This window comes from Macaca nemestrina, chromosome 3, assembly GCF_043159975.1.
Source record: "Macaca nemestrina isolate mMacNem1 chromosome 3, mMacNem.hap1, whole genome shotgun sequence".
In the NCBI taxonomy this organism is placed as follows: Eukaryota; Metazoa; Chordata; class Mammalia; order Primates; family Cercopithecidae; genus Macaca; species Macaca nemestrina.
The window spans coordinates 163,408,850-163,425,383 of NC_092127.1; the positions used below are offsets into that span (position 1 = coordinate 163,408,850).

The 16,534-nt window shown below is 34.2% G+C and overlaps 1 long non-coding RNA gene across 2 annotated transcripts in view; it reads left to right on the forward strand.

Annotated features, from left to right (window-relative positions):
* The first annotated feature begins 7,279 nt into the window (after positions 1-7,279).
* LOC139362217 (uncharacterized) overlaps positions 7,280-16,534 on the forward strand; it is a 65,751-nt gene continuing 56,496 nt past the window's right edge. For both annotated transcript variants that reach the window (XR_011620617.1, XR_011620618.1), the window contains exon 1: positions 7,280-7,331. This is a non-coding gene — a long non-coding RNA (uncharacterized lncRNA). The remainder of the gene's footprint in view (positions 7,332-16,534) is intronic.

Below are 16,534 nucleotides of genomic sequence, written 5' to 3' on the forward strand. Positions count from 1 at the left end.
CATGGCTTACAGTCTCATGGGTTTAACAATATACACACAACCAAATGAATGAAGTGTAAAATTTTACACAATACAGTGAAAATCTTAAATGATATGAGATACTACAAACAAAACAGAAAGACAAATTATACACTGAAACAAGGTGTATGGTACATACATAACAACAGAGGGTTTTACCCCAGAATATGTAAAACATGTTCATATATCAGTGAGAACAATAAAATGTGCCAAGATAAATATGAGAAAGTCTGTAAAGAGAACATTTGAATGACCTTAAGCAAATGAAAGATGCTCATTAAATCATTTATTTAAGAAAACTTACTTAAAACAATCCTGAAAAATAATTTACACCCATAGGATTATACATTTTTAAAAGCTGGCTAATGTGAAGGTGTTAAAAGTTTAAAGTATGAAAAATGGGGCAAAAGAACACTACACTACTTTCTGAGAGTGTAAGTTCAGGAGATACTGGCAATGCCTAAAAAAATTAAAAATGGACAGAAATTATGCTCAATAATTTACTCCAAAAAAAAATGACTGTATTTGTACAGAAGGAATTATGGCCACTCGTGTTTATGGCAGCAATTGTGTGTATTTGTGAAAACACTAAAACATACTAAAAATTAGATTTGGTGGTAAAAGAAAAATTAATGTAGCTCATTCATATTAGGGAATATTACACAGTAATTGATTAACTGATTAATGCACTAGAGCTACATAATTCTCAAAACCATTCTGTTAAAGGAGAAGGGAAGAGCACTTTATAAAGGGAAAGAAATGTCATTATTTGACTTTTATAAATACACAAAACCAATCCCTTATGTTATTTATGTGCGGATTTGTGAGTAGTTATACGTAAGCACAAAACTGGATATAAAAATATCTGAATGTTCACACTAACCTGAGGTTAGCACAAAAGAAACAGAAGTAACCTATGGAACTTGGCCATAAACTGGGCTTTTCACAAAAAAAAAAAACTGTGAATCTGATAAGTAAAATTGCTAACATCTTTCAAAATTAGTGTTCAAAACATTGTTTTTTGTATTTTTTGCAGTTATATGTGTTTTTAAACAATTGCATAATTTAATTGCTAAAATATAAAATTCTGTTAACTTTGAATGCAGTTTTGTTTGTTTGTTTGTTTGTTTGTTTGTTTTTGAGACAGAATCTCATTCTGTTGCCCAGGCTGGAGTGCAGTGGCATGATCTCGGCTCACGGCAACCTCCACCTCCCAAGTTCAAGTGATTCTCCTGCCTCAGCCTCCCGAGTAGCTGGGATTACAGGTGTGTGCCACCGTGTCCAGCTAATTTTTGTATTTTCAGTGGAGACGGGATTTCACCATATTGGCCAGGATGGTCTCAAACTCCTGACCTCAGGCGACCCACCCTTCTCGACCTCCCAATGTGCTGGGATTACAGGCTTGAGTCACCGCACCCAGCCTGAATGCAAGTTTTAAAAACAGATGATTCAGAACGTCATAGTAAAAATAGTGAGATACAAAATTGAAGCTCAAAATAATCAGTTAAAAGGTTTTCTTCTAAATACGAAATGCTACTCTCCCATCAGTGCACTTCATTGTTTATTTAGAGATCAGTTCCTACTTGACAGAACCCAGGGATGAAAGAAAAATCATCTTGTATTTCTGTACAAGAGTCCATTAATTAGCAGCCGGAGATCTGAGAAACTTTAATCAAAATATTAAGAGACATCAACAATTAAAGAATAATCATAAAAGAAAATAAACCATCTTCAAAGCTAGGTCAATATCAGAATGCACACACACACACACACACACACACACACACACACCATTTGTAAAAATCTAATTTACATGCTATTGTTTTACCCCTTTTGAAAACAGCTGGAAACCTCATAAAAACCTTAACATAATTTTACTCTGAAATAATGTTTTAGAAAGTCTTTAATTTTCAACATAAAACTTTTGGGAAATTTCTTATTAAAACAAAACTTTCTTTTTTTTTTTTTTTTTTTTTTTGACTTCTCAATTCTGTGTGTTACTCCAAAATACTTTATTTATGCCAACACTGCTTTTGTAAAATATATCATTTTTCATGTTATTGAAATTACATTCTTTTAAATTTAGTGTTGCTTAATAATTTTGATGAATACAAAGTCAAAATTCTCTAAGTCTATGATATAGCAAAAATCTAAGCGTCCGATAATAAGCATGTTGTGAACTTTAATATAGTAAACAAGCCCACAAAATATTTTGTTTACGATATGTCAATGCAATTATAGATTTCAAATTTTCCTTCAAAAGAAAAGTGAGGTTGAGGCCGGGCGCGGTGGCTCAAGCCTGTAATCCCAGCACTTTGGGAGGCCGAGACGGACGGATCACGAGGTCAGGAGATCGAGACCATCCTGGCGAACACGGTGAAACCCCGTCTCTACTAAAAAGTACAAAAAAACTAGCCGGGCGAGGTGGCGGGCGCCTGTAGTCCCAGCTCCTCGGGAGGCTGAGGCAGGAGAATGGCGTGAACCTGGGAGGCGGGGCTTGCAGTGAGCCGAGATCCGGTCACTGCACTCCAGCCTGGGTGATAGAGCGAGACTCCGTCTCAAAAAAAAAAAAAAAAAAAAAAAAAAAAAAGAAAAGTGAGTAGGGCTTTAGAAATAGTAGATGTCAATTACTACTTCTTATAATACTAGGCTTATGGTACATTGATGTATTCTTTAAGTACAGGAGAATATAGTAGGAAAAATCAGAACAAATCGTTAATAAGGATTAAAATAATATTTCAATGCAGTGTTCTTATTTAATATACTTTTAAAATAGTATGATACTAATATGACATTCTTCAGGGAATTCATTTTATTGTATTTATTTAGGAAATACATTTTGTATTTTTCCATAACAATTTTGTTTTACGACATTAGAAAACGTCATAGGGCTGCCCTTCTGTTATGTGTTATTCTGACCTCTACTCAAGGGGGCTTGCCACAAGGACAGTTAGCTAACAGCCTCCAGCTGCAGGTACTTTCAGGATATGTCTCAACTTTTATTCCTTGGCACACTACAGAAAGGCTGTGCCCATCCAGTGACTGAGTATCACCAAGATACAAGGGTTTAACATTTCTGAATTTGAGGGAATCTTCCAAAAACATGTTAGCACTGTAGTTCCCTGTTGGGCTAGCTAGGATTTTCTCAATGCTGCACCATTTTTCTGGGGCTCTTCCTAGACGTTTTATCCTTTTTACCCTCGTTTCACAGATTGGAGACCTGTATCACAGTCAGAAGTCTTCCCCGGACTACTTCTATATTCTGTTCCCTTTATTTTAAGTGATAGTGTCCAATTAATAATTATTCTCTAAATACATGTCTGTAGTCTGTCTTCTAACTACTTATTTGTGTATATATGTATGACTTCTTGGAAGACCCAATTGAGAAATATAAGGTGTGCAAGTAAATAATGAATTAATTTTCAAAATAATTAGCTAAAATTTGTTTTAAGTTATTAAATGTTTTAATAAATTTTTGAACAATTATTTTTAGGAAAAATACAAGATGTAATATTTGATATATGATATCCTTAATAATAATGTGATAGTGAATCTCGATTGAATGAATGCCCTGCTCTTTTCAAAAGAGTATACTAATATAACTTATTCATATTATTAATGACTGCTTTCTATTACTAATTAGAATATCAAATGACACCATAGTGATTCTTGTTCAGTCTGATCCATCGACTTTTTCCAGGTAGAAATCTCTAATAGGCCTCTCTGCTTGAATTATTGAAGTGTCTGACTCAAAATAAAACAAAATTTTGACAATTTTATATCAATATATTTACTAAGTTAGATGAAGTAAATTTCTTGAAAGATACAAACTACAGAAACTCACTCAAGAAGAAATGCATACTCTGACTAGGCTGATATCTATTAAAGACATTGAACTCAGTGAAAATAAACAAGCACAAGGAAAACTACCAGCTTCGATGGATTCACCAACCATATAAGAAGCAATTTCAATTCTATACAAATTTTTCTAGATCTGTATCTCTCATGGAGATGCAAAAACTTCTGGTCAATAATTTCTCAACTCAAGTCCAATAATATATAGAAAATTGGTTTAATATTTGAAAATTTAGAAGTGGAACAAGAAAACATTGCAGGTTATAGAGTTTTTGTTTTTGTTTTTGTTTTTTCATGCTTGCAGTGATGTTTTCACAGAATATTCACGTCAAAATATATCAAATTGTACACTTTAAATGTGTCCAGTTTATTGTATCAACTAAATCTCTATAAATCCATGAAAAATGATTGTGTTAAGGCACTATGTTTTTGGGTAGACTGATATACAGCAATAAATACCTAGAACAGTGTGATAACATTCCCTTTCCTGTGGTTTGGATAGCTCTGAGCTCAAGCTCTACCCTGGCTCTTAGCTCTTAGTTCTGCAACTTAGTTCTCTTAAGTGGGTACTTGTCTGATAACAAATCCTTTTGAACATTTTAAAAGTAGTCAGTTAGGCTTTGGCAAAACACCTCAGTTAGGTTGTGGTGGAGTAGATTCCCTTGAGAACAGATCTTGCTGGAGACAGCTGAGTGAAACACCCCTCCTCCACCTCCTTGTGGAACATGAGGGGATTTCTTTCTAATTTTCACAGGGAGAACCTAGTACAACTCCCAGGACTAAAGCTTAAGAATGCCTATGTGCCTTATTTGGGCTGCGTTACGTCAGAGTTTTTAACACTAATCTTAGTCCTCATGGAGCCTCTAGCATTTCAACAGTTACAGATTAAAGTGTTCCTATTAACACTAGGTCCAGCTATAAGCTTCTGCTCCCAGTACATTCTAATTCTTTCTATCTGCCTGTCTCATCACTTTCTAGGGCAGGCAGCAGTTTGCCCTGATATTCAATTCTTTGACAAATATGGCAAGAGTTGTTGATTTTCAGTTTGTTTATCCTTTTTGCTTATTGTAAGAATACATGTGACAACTTCCAAAGTCTTTATGGGTTGGAACATACACTAGAAGTCTAATATATTTTACAAAATATTCCATCCTATAACAGCAGATGACACAAACTTTTCACACTCATATAGAACCTTCACTAAGATGAACCACATTCTGAGGCAAAAAGTACACCTTAAAAATTTTTAAATAATATAAATCATACAAAGTTAATGATCTCATAATAGAAATCAATTAGAAATTAATAAGGTAAACATAGATGGAAAATCCTCAAAATATAGGAAAATTTAATAAGACACTTTTAAATAATTCATGAGTCAAAGGAATCTCAAGATTCACTTACAAATTTTGTATTAAATGAAAATGAAACCATAACATCAACATTTATGAGATGCAACTAAAACTGTGCCTCAAGTGAAATGTATAGGGTTACAATCCTATATTACTGAAGATGAGGGATATAAAATAATTAAATTTATACCTCAAGAAACTAGGGAAGAAGAGGAAATGAAACCTAAGTTAAGCTGAATGAAAGTAATAAAATATACAGCTCAAATCAATGGAACTGAAAACAGAAAAACAACTCAGAAATTTGTTTCTTTGAAACACACAAAAAATGGTTCTTTGAAAAAAGATCAACGAAATTGATAAAGTTCCAATGAGGCTAACCTTAGGAAAAAAGAGAGAAGATACAAACTACCGGTATTAAAAATAAAAAAGATGTCATGACTGCTGATTACATTAATATTAAAATGATAATAAGAAAAGAACTACAAATAAACCTATGCTCACACATTTGGTAACTTAGGTGAAATAGAACAGTTTTTTCAATTATCACAAACTAGTAAAACTCACTTGAGAAATAGATGAACTATAACATTTTGAACAAAATCCCAAATACTTACAGTCAAGAGGGCTTCATTTGTCTTATACTCATCTTACTCACATATTCATGCTTGATGTTCCTCAAACAATATCAAGAAATGTTACTGCCAGGCGCGGTGGCTCACTCCTGTAATACTAGCACTTTGGGAGGTGCAGGCAGGCAGATCACTTGAGGTCAGGACTTTGACACCAGCCTGGCCAACATGGTCAAACCTCGTCTCTACTAAAACTATAAATAATGGCCAGGCATGGTGGCTCGCACCTGTAGTCCCAGCTACAGGGGAGACTGAGGCGGCAGAATCGCTTGAACCAGGGATGCAGAGGTTGCAGTGAGCGGAAATCGCATCACTGCATTCCAGCCTCGGAGACAGAGATTAATTTTCTCTAAAAAAAGGAAGAAAGGAAGGGAGGGAGGAAGGGTGGAAGGGAGAAAGGGAGAAAAGGAGGAAGGGAAGGAGAAAGGGAGGAAAGGAGAGAGGGATGAGAAAGCTAAAGAAAGAAAGAGAAAGCTTACAACTTCACTTGTCTTCAATTCATTCTGACTGAATTGATTCTCTCAAAATATCCAGTTCACTCTGATCTGCGGAAATATTCCTCCTTCTGTGCTCCATTTAACATACCATATGTCCATTCTATTACCCCATCCATTTGCTCTCCTGAATATCTTTCAATGCATTTATCGTGTTTTTATGGTTTTATTTATATATATACTGTTTGTCTTACCACCAAGAGTAAACCAATATTAACCACATTAGCATATTGTCTACAAGTACATTTTTTAACATAAAATGAGCACAGGATATCAACTAGTTTTTTCTCCTTTCAACTCTGGAATAGGGTAATACTCAATGTATTGTCTTAAACTCTTCCTATTCTGCTATATACTATCACCCTTTTTTCATATTTTAGAATGTTTACTTTCTATGTATTTAAATGTAAATAACATAAAATATACATTTTAAAATTGACTATAATATTATGCAATGTAATATTATTCTTGCAATTTGTGATTTTTGGCAACATTTAACTGGAAAATAATATATTCTGAGATCTATAGTTCTAATTTGTTCATTTAACTGTTATGCAATTTTCCATTTTGTGAGTGGATTATAAATTTCTTTATTATTTACTAGGAAACTATAACTTTTTCCCACACTTTAAATATTTTAAACAGTGCTACTATGAACATCTTTTCTGAGCACTTGTGTTAAAGTTCCCTGGAAGTTGAATTGCTGGAATATTTGTGCTTGCTGTTAAAAGACATTCATTTTAATTGATGTTATGGCTAGTTTAATTTGCAATTGTCTGAATAGATACAAATACAAACTTAAAAAAATTATATTATTTATCCAATTGCTTTTGCATTTTTATTTTTATGTGTTCTTTACATATTGTGATATTAAATCTATGATAATTATTTCCCTGCAATAATCTTTTCCCTCTCTACACTTTGTCTTTTTCAGAAAGATTTTAATGACTATTCTTGTCTTTTGAGAAAATCTCTGCCACTCAGTAAGTAACAATAATTGGAAAAGCAAAACTGGATTTGATTAGCTGAATCTGTCCCAGAGATTTGTCCTGTAGGTAAAGATCTTTGATAATAGATTGACTCACTGTTGAATAGACAGAACTTCTAAGTCAGCAAACTCCCAAGTAAACTTCAGATGCTATCACATTTTTTTCAATTTTACAATGCAGTTACCCAGCTTTTAGACAATGTTGCAGTTGATCTTACTTCATTATTTTTAGCAAACCAAGCATTTGTCATTTCCTTTTCTGTTTTAGTATAGAAATACGGAATAATTATTTACCTTATACTCCTTCAAATAAATGCATTATGTTTAATTTAGACTGTTTCTGGCAGTCCTTAAGGGAAGTATAGTTTCTCTGAATGCTGCTTGCATAGCTTTCTCACAGTGCATTTTCCTTCAGGCTCCTGAAAGACCCAGGCCTGAAGGTTTTCTTGCTCATGTGCAGTAGATTATTGTTCAACTATTTGACCAAATGACTTTCCAGATACGGTTATCTTCATGTACCAATACTACTTCTTTTATATTAATTTACAATTAGCCTCATTACAATAAATATTAAAGGTTTTGTCTATTTTGTTGACTTTACTATTTACCTTATTTAATTCAGCTATGTCACTTAACTTCTCTAAATGTGTGTGTCTCATCTCAAGAAATTTTTGAAATATTTTTCTAAAACACAGGCTTTCTAATATCTGGAACTTCAAATGTGACTAAAAAAGGTCATTGCAAGCAGCAGCAATTTTGAAAAAATAATGTAGCAAGTGTGGGGGAACAAATCTGAATGAGTGCTTAAATTTTTAAAATATGCTGAGTTGTTCAGCACATTAAAAAGGAACATATTTTGGAATGAGATAGAAACATGGTAAGTGGAGGCTCAGAAATGTTAAGGGCTAGTTATTGCTACAATGAGTAATGATGGGGAGAATGGCCAATACCGACATAAGAAAGAGGAACAATAAAGAAGAAAGATGGCATTTTTTGGTTAAATGTTGTTCTCTATGAAAAATGAATTCTCTATGTAATACACAAAATATGAGGTTATACCAAATGTGCAGCCAATCTATAGGAAAGTGGGTGATGCAGATCGGATAAAGTCATTTCTTGATTCCCCAAAATATATTCGACCCTGCAAATATTTTGTGAATGTGTATATATCTGCCACATAATGACATTTCAGTCAATAAGAGACTGAGAGTGGTCCCGTAAGATTATGATGGAGCTGAGAAATTCCTGACACCTAGTGATATTGTAGTCATCGTAATGTGACAGTGCAATGCATTGCTCATGTGTTCCTGGTGATCTGATGTAGTAAACAAACCTACTACACTAACAGTCGAATAAAAGCCTAGCACATGCAACTATGCATAGAACATAATACTTTGTAATAAAGAACTGTAACTTGTTTACGTATTTACTACACTATACTTTTTATTGCTATTTAGTATTTACACCTTCTACTAACTAAAAATGAAAGCAATTAACTGTAAAACAACTTCAGGCAGATAAGGGGATATTCCAGAAGAAGACGTTGTCATCATAGGAGATGACAGTTCCATATGTGTTACTGCCCTTGAAGACCTTCCAGTGGAACAAGATGTGGAGGTGGAAGGCAGTGATGTTGTTGATCCTGGCACTGTGCAGACTTAAGCTAATGTGTGTGCTTGTGTCTTAGTGTTCAACAACAACAACAACTCTCTCTCTCTCTCTCTCTCTCTCTATATATATATATATATATAATTCTTTACATAATATATATCTATTGTAACGAAGCAGATGTTTTGCATAGACTATCCCAATGGTCCACGTTCTTACTGAAACCAGAGATTTATTTCTTTTACTCGGGGCCACATCCTTTGCCCACTTGTGCTTTAGAGATAGAGTTACGTTGGCTTAACTTGAAATATTACAAATTTGAAATATTACAAAAAAGCATAAGGACAAATTATTATGTGGCATGCACATAACTGTTGTTGTTATATAATATAAAACATAAAAATATTCAAAAATCTAAAATATACAATAAGAATATAAAGAGAGAAAAAACTTGTATATTTGTACAATGTATTTGTGTTTTAAGCTAAGTACTATTGCAAAAGAGTAAAAAAATGTTTAAAGATTCAGAAGTTTATAAAGTAAAAAAAATTACAATAAGTTAGGGTTATTATTGAAGAAATGACTATATTATTAATGTAGTGTAGCCTAAGTGTACAGTGTTTCTAAAGTGTATAGTAGTATACAGTAATATCCTAGACCTTCACGTTCACCCACCACTCACCCAAAAGCAACTTCCGGTCTTGAAACCTCTGATCAGGGTAAGTGCCCTATACAAGTGTACCATAAAAAAGTTTTATGCCATAATTTCACTGTATGTTTTCTATGTTCAGATATGTTTCAATACATGAATACTTACCATTGTGTTAAAATTGTTTACAGTATTCAGTATGGTGCAGTAACATGCTAGACAGGTTTGTAGCCTAAGAGCAATAGGCTATACCATGTAGCCTAGGTGTGTAGTAGGCCATACCATCTACTTTTGTGTAAGTACACTCTATGCGGTTCACACAACAACAAAATGCCTATCAGTGCATTTCTCAGAACATATCCCCATTATTATGTGACATGCACATAACTGTATTCTACTCTTCTGTGAGGAATTTGACATCCTAGCTGAAAATATATACTTGAAGTGTATGAAATAGCCCAATGAGACCATGCAAAGACTGTGAGTTAAAATATTACAAAAAAAGCATAAGGACAAAGAATGAGGGCAGCAAAGAAAGAATCAGAGTATGATTCAATAAACAAAAGCTTCTTAAGAGGACAGATTTTGTTTGGCGGAATACTTGCATATAAGCCAAAGTGAGTAGACAGAGATGCTTGGATATTGGTGATAAAAATGTTGGGGGTTAATGAAATGAAGTCAGTTAGAAATGCATTTTTATAAGTATTTCTTTCTGATAAATATTTCTTCTGGGGTTAATATTTGTGAACTGTGTCTAGCAGTAGGAGTCTTAAGCATCAGCAGTCAAGTGAACAGCCAGGACACAACTTTAATCAGGTTACTGAGAAGAAATGTTTTAAAGATGCATTGAAGCACAAATTCAAATGACACAGCACGACTGTGTGCTATAGGAGAGCAACAGCTGCAGTCAGACCTCCTGGCAGTTACTTGTGGTTCCTGTCAAGCAGTGCTATCAGACAAATTTGATTTGTTGCAGTTAAATGATGGTGTCAAAAAGAAAGCAAGGGTGGCTTTTGAGCTAACAAGGCTAAAGGCAAAGTTCATTCAGAAACAAAGCTAATTTTTGGCACGGCATGGTGGCTCACACCTGTAATCCCAGCACTTTGGGAGGTCTAGGTGGGTGGATTACCTGAGATCAGGAGTTTGAGACCAGCCTGGCCAACACGGTGAAACCGTCTCTACTAATAATATAAAAATTAGCCAGGCATAGTGACACGCACCTGTAGTCCCAGCTACTCGAGAGGCTGAGGCAGGAGAATCGCTTGAACCCAGGAGGCAGAGGTTACAGTGAGCTGAGATCATGCCACTGCACTCCAGCCTATGTGACACAGTGAGACTCTGTGTCAAAATAATAATAATAATAATAACAATAATAATAATAAACAAAGCTAATTTTTAACCATCCAAGTAGTCATTCTTTTTTATAAAAACTTAAAAAAAAATTGGTCCTTGTCATATCTCTTCTCTTTTTGTATTTCTTCCATAAGTAAAAATCAATTATTTTATTAGCAGGCATTAATCATTGTTAACTCACTTTTTCAATTGGTCTGCCTTAAACATGTTTTTGAAAGGCCCAACCACTGTTCGAATTCTTCTGTAGTCTGGTTAATCTAAACAAGAGTTCACAAGGCACTTTTACAAGAGTATGAGTTGAAGTGCCCTCTCCTGTTGTGAAATGAAACATTTTATGTTTTGTATTTTACATGGTCTATAGCAGTTATTGATGTTTTTCTAAGTAAATATTTGAAAGTACAGCATGCTAAGGATTCTGCATGATGTCAGATTGTAAAGAGTTGGCAGTATCTGCACAATTATATTGCATTCTTTACATAATTTATACCTATTGTAACGAAGTAGATGTTTTGCATAGACTATCCCAATGGCCCATGTTCTTACTGAAATCAGAGATTTATTTCTTTTAATTGGGGCCACATCCTTTGCCCATTTGTGCTCTAGAGATAAAGTTATGTTGGCTTTATGGTAGCTCTGCCTCCAAAAGGGTTTATAAATTCTCAACAAGTAGCCGGAATGATATTGTCAAAACTTAATTCAGAAGATCATATTCCTCTTATCCGAACCTACCAATAGCTTCCCATCTCCTTCATGTATAAGGCTTAATTCAATCTTGCCCCTGTTACTTCCCTGAATTCAACTCTTACTGTTTTCTCTCTCTCACCACTCTAGCTATACATATGGTTCCAGACTTACAATAGTTTGACTTATGATTTTTCAACTTCACGATGGTGAGCTACATGCATTCAATAAAAACTGTATTTCACAGCCACTGCACTCCAGCCTGGGTGATAGAGCGAGACTCCATCTCAAAAAAAAAAAAAAAAAAAAAAAAAAAGAAAAAAAAAAACAAACAAACCTGTATTTCACATGTTGAATTTTGATCTTTTCTTGGGTTGATGATATGCAATATGATACTCTCTTGTAATGCTGGGCAGTGAAATGGAGCCACAGCTCTTAGCCACACAATCACAAGGATAAACAACCGATACTAGATATCTTCCTAAATCTTTGCATACTAAACCATCAACAAGTATTGGTGCTCCAGTGACTTCTATCAATCATTCTTGAACTTTATCACAGGAGGGAGGAACTGAAGACCTTGTCACTACAGCATACTAAACATCCAGCAATTAATTTTATTTCAATGTTTCAGACATTCTTCAGGCTCAGTGTGCTCTTAGCTGTGTACATAAAGAGTGAATACTCATACAACAATTCTGTTTTTCACTTTTGGTACAGTATTAAATAAATTACATGAGATATTTAACACTATTACATAAAAGGCTTTGCATTAGATGATTTTGCTCAACTTTAGGCTAATGTAAGTGTTTGAGCTCATTAAGGTAGGCTTGACTAAGCTATGATGTTCAGTAGGTTAAGGATATTAAATGCATTTTCAACATAAAGTATTTTCACCTTATGATGCATTTATTGGGACACAACCTCATTGTAAGTCAAGGAACATCTGTACTGACTTCCTCAGTGTTCCTGTAACACACTGGACATACTCCTGCCTTGAGTCGAGTTCTTCTTCTGTATATGTAGCATGCTTTCCTCGCAGATGTTTTCTGTGGTTTCCTTCTTCAGATTCTCCAAGTTTATCTTCAAATAGCACTTCCACAGTTCAGTTTTCCCTAACTGTTGTAACCCTCATCTCCACCCCTACACTTCTCCATCCTTTCTTTATCTTACTTTCCTCCACTGAAATTAACAACTTCTATCATATAGTGTAATAACTTATTTACATTTTTATTTTTCTCTCCCCAGTAGGATGGCTGCTGATTCAATATATATTGAGAACGAACCATGAATTTTTACTGTGCCTATATGAATGTCTAAAACACAGTGAAACTTTGTTGTCATGCTTGCCCTAGCTGTAGATAATTACATGGTTAAAGAGACTTATGTTTCTAAATTCCAGGATATTGGGAGGGAAAGAGACCTTATGTGACATCTGATGAAACTGAGGCCTGATAGGCTACTGACTTGGTCCAGTAACTATGAACAACTTAGCAGAGACAGTATCAAAACATGGGCCTCCTGATTTCAGATTTGAGGATCAGCAAACATCTTAATATAGAGGATAAGAACGTGACTCTAGTGAGAGAATGCCACATTTCAACCCTCCCTTTATTACTTGTTAGCCCTCACTTAGTCTTTAGGGCAAGTTACTTTACCTTCCTGAGTCTTAATCATCTGTATGAAACCGGAAAGTAATATTCGCTTCACAGATTTGGGGTGAAGATTAATCAAGTCAACTTACATAAAGTATTTTGCGCTTGCCACACTGCATGAATGTCAATAAATGTTAGTTACTGCTATGTTTTAGATATTCACTAAGTTCATCACATTACTGAGAGTCTATTTTGCCATGTTGTCTATATAGGTAGATACAGAATCTATTATATATGATAATGTGTGCCTAGAAATTGGTGATGCTCATTTCCGGCACAGGGACTAATTCAATTTTTACAGAGGTGAATTCAAACTGCATACGCCTTGGTTGATTGATATTAACAAGTATAACATTTAACGCCAAGGAAACTGTAATTGATTTAATTATGCCCATTATGGTATCTCCTCTAAGGAAGTGCTGTCATGAGAATCAAACTCAGAGTTAAAACAATAATTATTTATGTAAATTGTGTTTAAAAGACAATCACAGTACAGTCATGCATTTTATCTTCTCTACAAATAAGAAGAGTGACACTTTCAGTAGCACTCATTGAAATAATTGGACATTTTAGGGACAGTAATACACAATATTTTCTTAGGTTATATGACTACATATGACATAGCTTCAAAACATAATTTTTACTACTAGAGAGTATTTAAAAGTTTTCTTGATTTTTGAGGGACAAATTGTTATTTATTCATTTTTAATATAATGAATATATCAAATTAATATGTGACTTGTTAAAAAGTTTCCAAAGTTGACTGATGCCAGTGGGCAGTTCATGAGTATTTTAAAGTCAGTGTTCACTAAGTTACTTGACTGTTAAACATACTCCTTTGTAACTGAACTTGCATCTGAAAGATCAGCTATTATATGACATTTTTATTTTTCCATAAACCTGGAGCCCAGGGCTGCAGTGCCTTTGATATAGGGGGCAAATAATTGCTGCAGTAACTGTTCTATTTAAGTGGGCCTTGAAAGGTAGCCCTCACTGAAATTCGTTCTTTTAATTATCTTTGACCTATGTAAGTATTGCACAAGGCTGCAGTTCAATAAACAGGGATTCCCATCATGATTGCCAGCGAATACCACTTTGATCATAACATGTGGTTTAATAGATCAGAACCCTCAAGCTAGAATTCATGCTGTCAGCAAGAAACACACCATATGGAGTTTCTCAATTGTTCAAACTATTAACTGATTGAGCTTAACTAGTTGTTGTTGAATATAACAAGGAAATATTTTGAATCAACAGCGGGTAAAATTCTTTAAAAAATCTTAGTTTAAAGGCTTAGAAATATTCTAAAGATTTTCTATTAGAAACAGTTGAAGCACAACTTTTATACTTTCTTTTATATACAGTATTTCAAATAATAGATTTTCCAGTTCTTTCAACAACTATAAAAGATCCAATGACACATAAAAACTTACATTGCAGTACCACTGATTCCTACTGTTTACCAAGTGCAGCTTAGATGCTCAAAAAGAATGATTCTTCTCATCTCTGTGACACATAGATTCACAACATTTTATGTTCAATATCAAAAACACATATTAAGCTACAAAAGATATGCATATATATATATGTATTTGATATACAACACAGGATACTATTTATGATACCATGTTTCAATGTCAAACGGTTTCATCATTTTATATTACTCCTTGTTTCTTTTATATGTTGGGTCTATGTTAAAGATTAAAGAAAACTTATTTATGAAACCACATTGAAATGACAGAGGTCTGAAGATTACATAAAATGGATGTACATAAATGTATCAGTTCCTATAAAATTACTACTTTAATCCATAAAGTTTAGTTACAGGAGAAAATATAGTGAAAGAAAAATGTCTTGGACTTTGAATTAACCCAGCATAGGATCAAATTCTTCCATTTGGAGTCTTTGTGATGTTCGGTAAGTTACTTAACCTGACCGTACACCTCATCAATCAGTCATCATTTGTGGGCTACTATGTAAAAAGAGGTATAACTTTGTCTAAATTTGGGTGAGACAGCTCCCTTAAGATATAGCAATTTCAAAGGAAGGAGTTAGCTCTCAACCTTCAGCAGAAAGCATTCCCAACAGTGGAAGGTGGGATAAATATTTCTGTTCTAAAGGAGAATCAAGGCAGAGCACCACATTACTCATAAATGCCAATTATTTTGCTAACTCCTCCATTTTCAATACCAACTGTTTCAACCCCAAATACTAAGCCCCTCCTCTGTAAATCTTATCGGTTGAGTCTATATAAAAATATTCTCTTTGATTGTGATTGTCTTACACTGCTTTCTAATCATTGACTTCTTACAGAAATAATATGGTAAAAGAGACAAGCAGTGGTTCAGCAACTAAGAGTGTGGGATTTGGAGTTACACTGTTTGGATTCATGCCTTAGTTCACTAATTATTAGCTAGGAGAAATTAGTGAGGGTTTACCTCTCTAAGTCTTGGTTTCCTAATCCACAAAATACTGATAATTACAGTACTTATTTCATAGGTGGTGAGGATGAGTTTAATAATAAATGGAAAGTCCTTATCAGCACCTGGCATAAAATAATCACTATGTAAGTATCAGGTTTTATTACCACGTCCCATGCTTTAAAATCCTCTTCAATATCTTTCAGTATTAATTACTCTACTGAGCTTTTTTTATGATAATAGAAGAAAATGAGTTCAAACCCCACCAATGTCATTAAAGAGTCATAAAACATTCAAATCCCTCTCAGAGTGACTCTTTTATTAAATAAAATGTGGGTCAAAATAATACACCCTTTCTGCCTGGTGAGTTTATTTTGAAAATCATACATGTGATTTTCACATGTATATCCATATATGTGAAAACACTCTATCCTCTAGCTAAGTAAACTCATTTTCAATGCTCCCAATGCACCATGTTTTCTCATGTCTCAGGTCTGATTAATACACCCTGTTTTGCCTAGAGTTCTTGCCTGTCTCCCTCTCATCTTTTGACTTTAATTGCCCAGCAAGCTTCAGGTCTATTCTTTCCCAGGTCTGTAACACCTCAGTTAACACCAAACACCCACAAGCCTACAATCCCCTGAAACTCTGTAATTAACAATAGTGTCACATTTATCCCACAGTTTTGTAATTATCTGGGTTTTTCTTCTTTGTTGTTTTGATTTGTTTGGTTTTCAGATGACTCTACAAGATCATTATTTTAAAGGAAAGCTGTATTGATTGTTTGCTTATTTGTTAGTTTGTTTTTAGACATGACCTCACTCTGTCACTC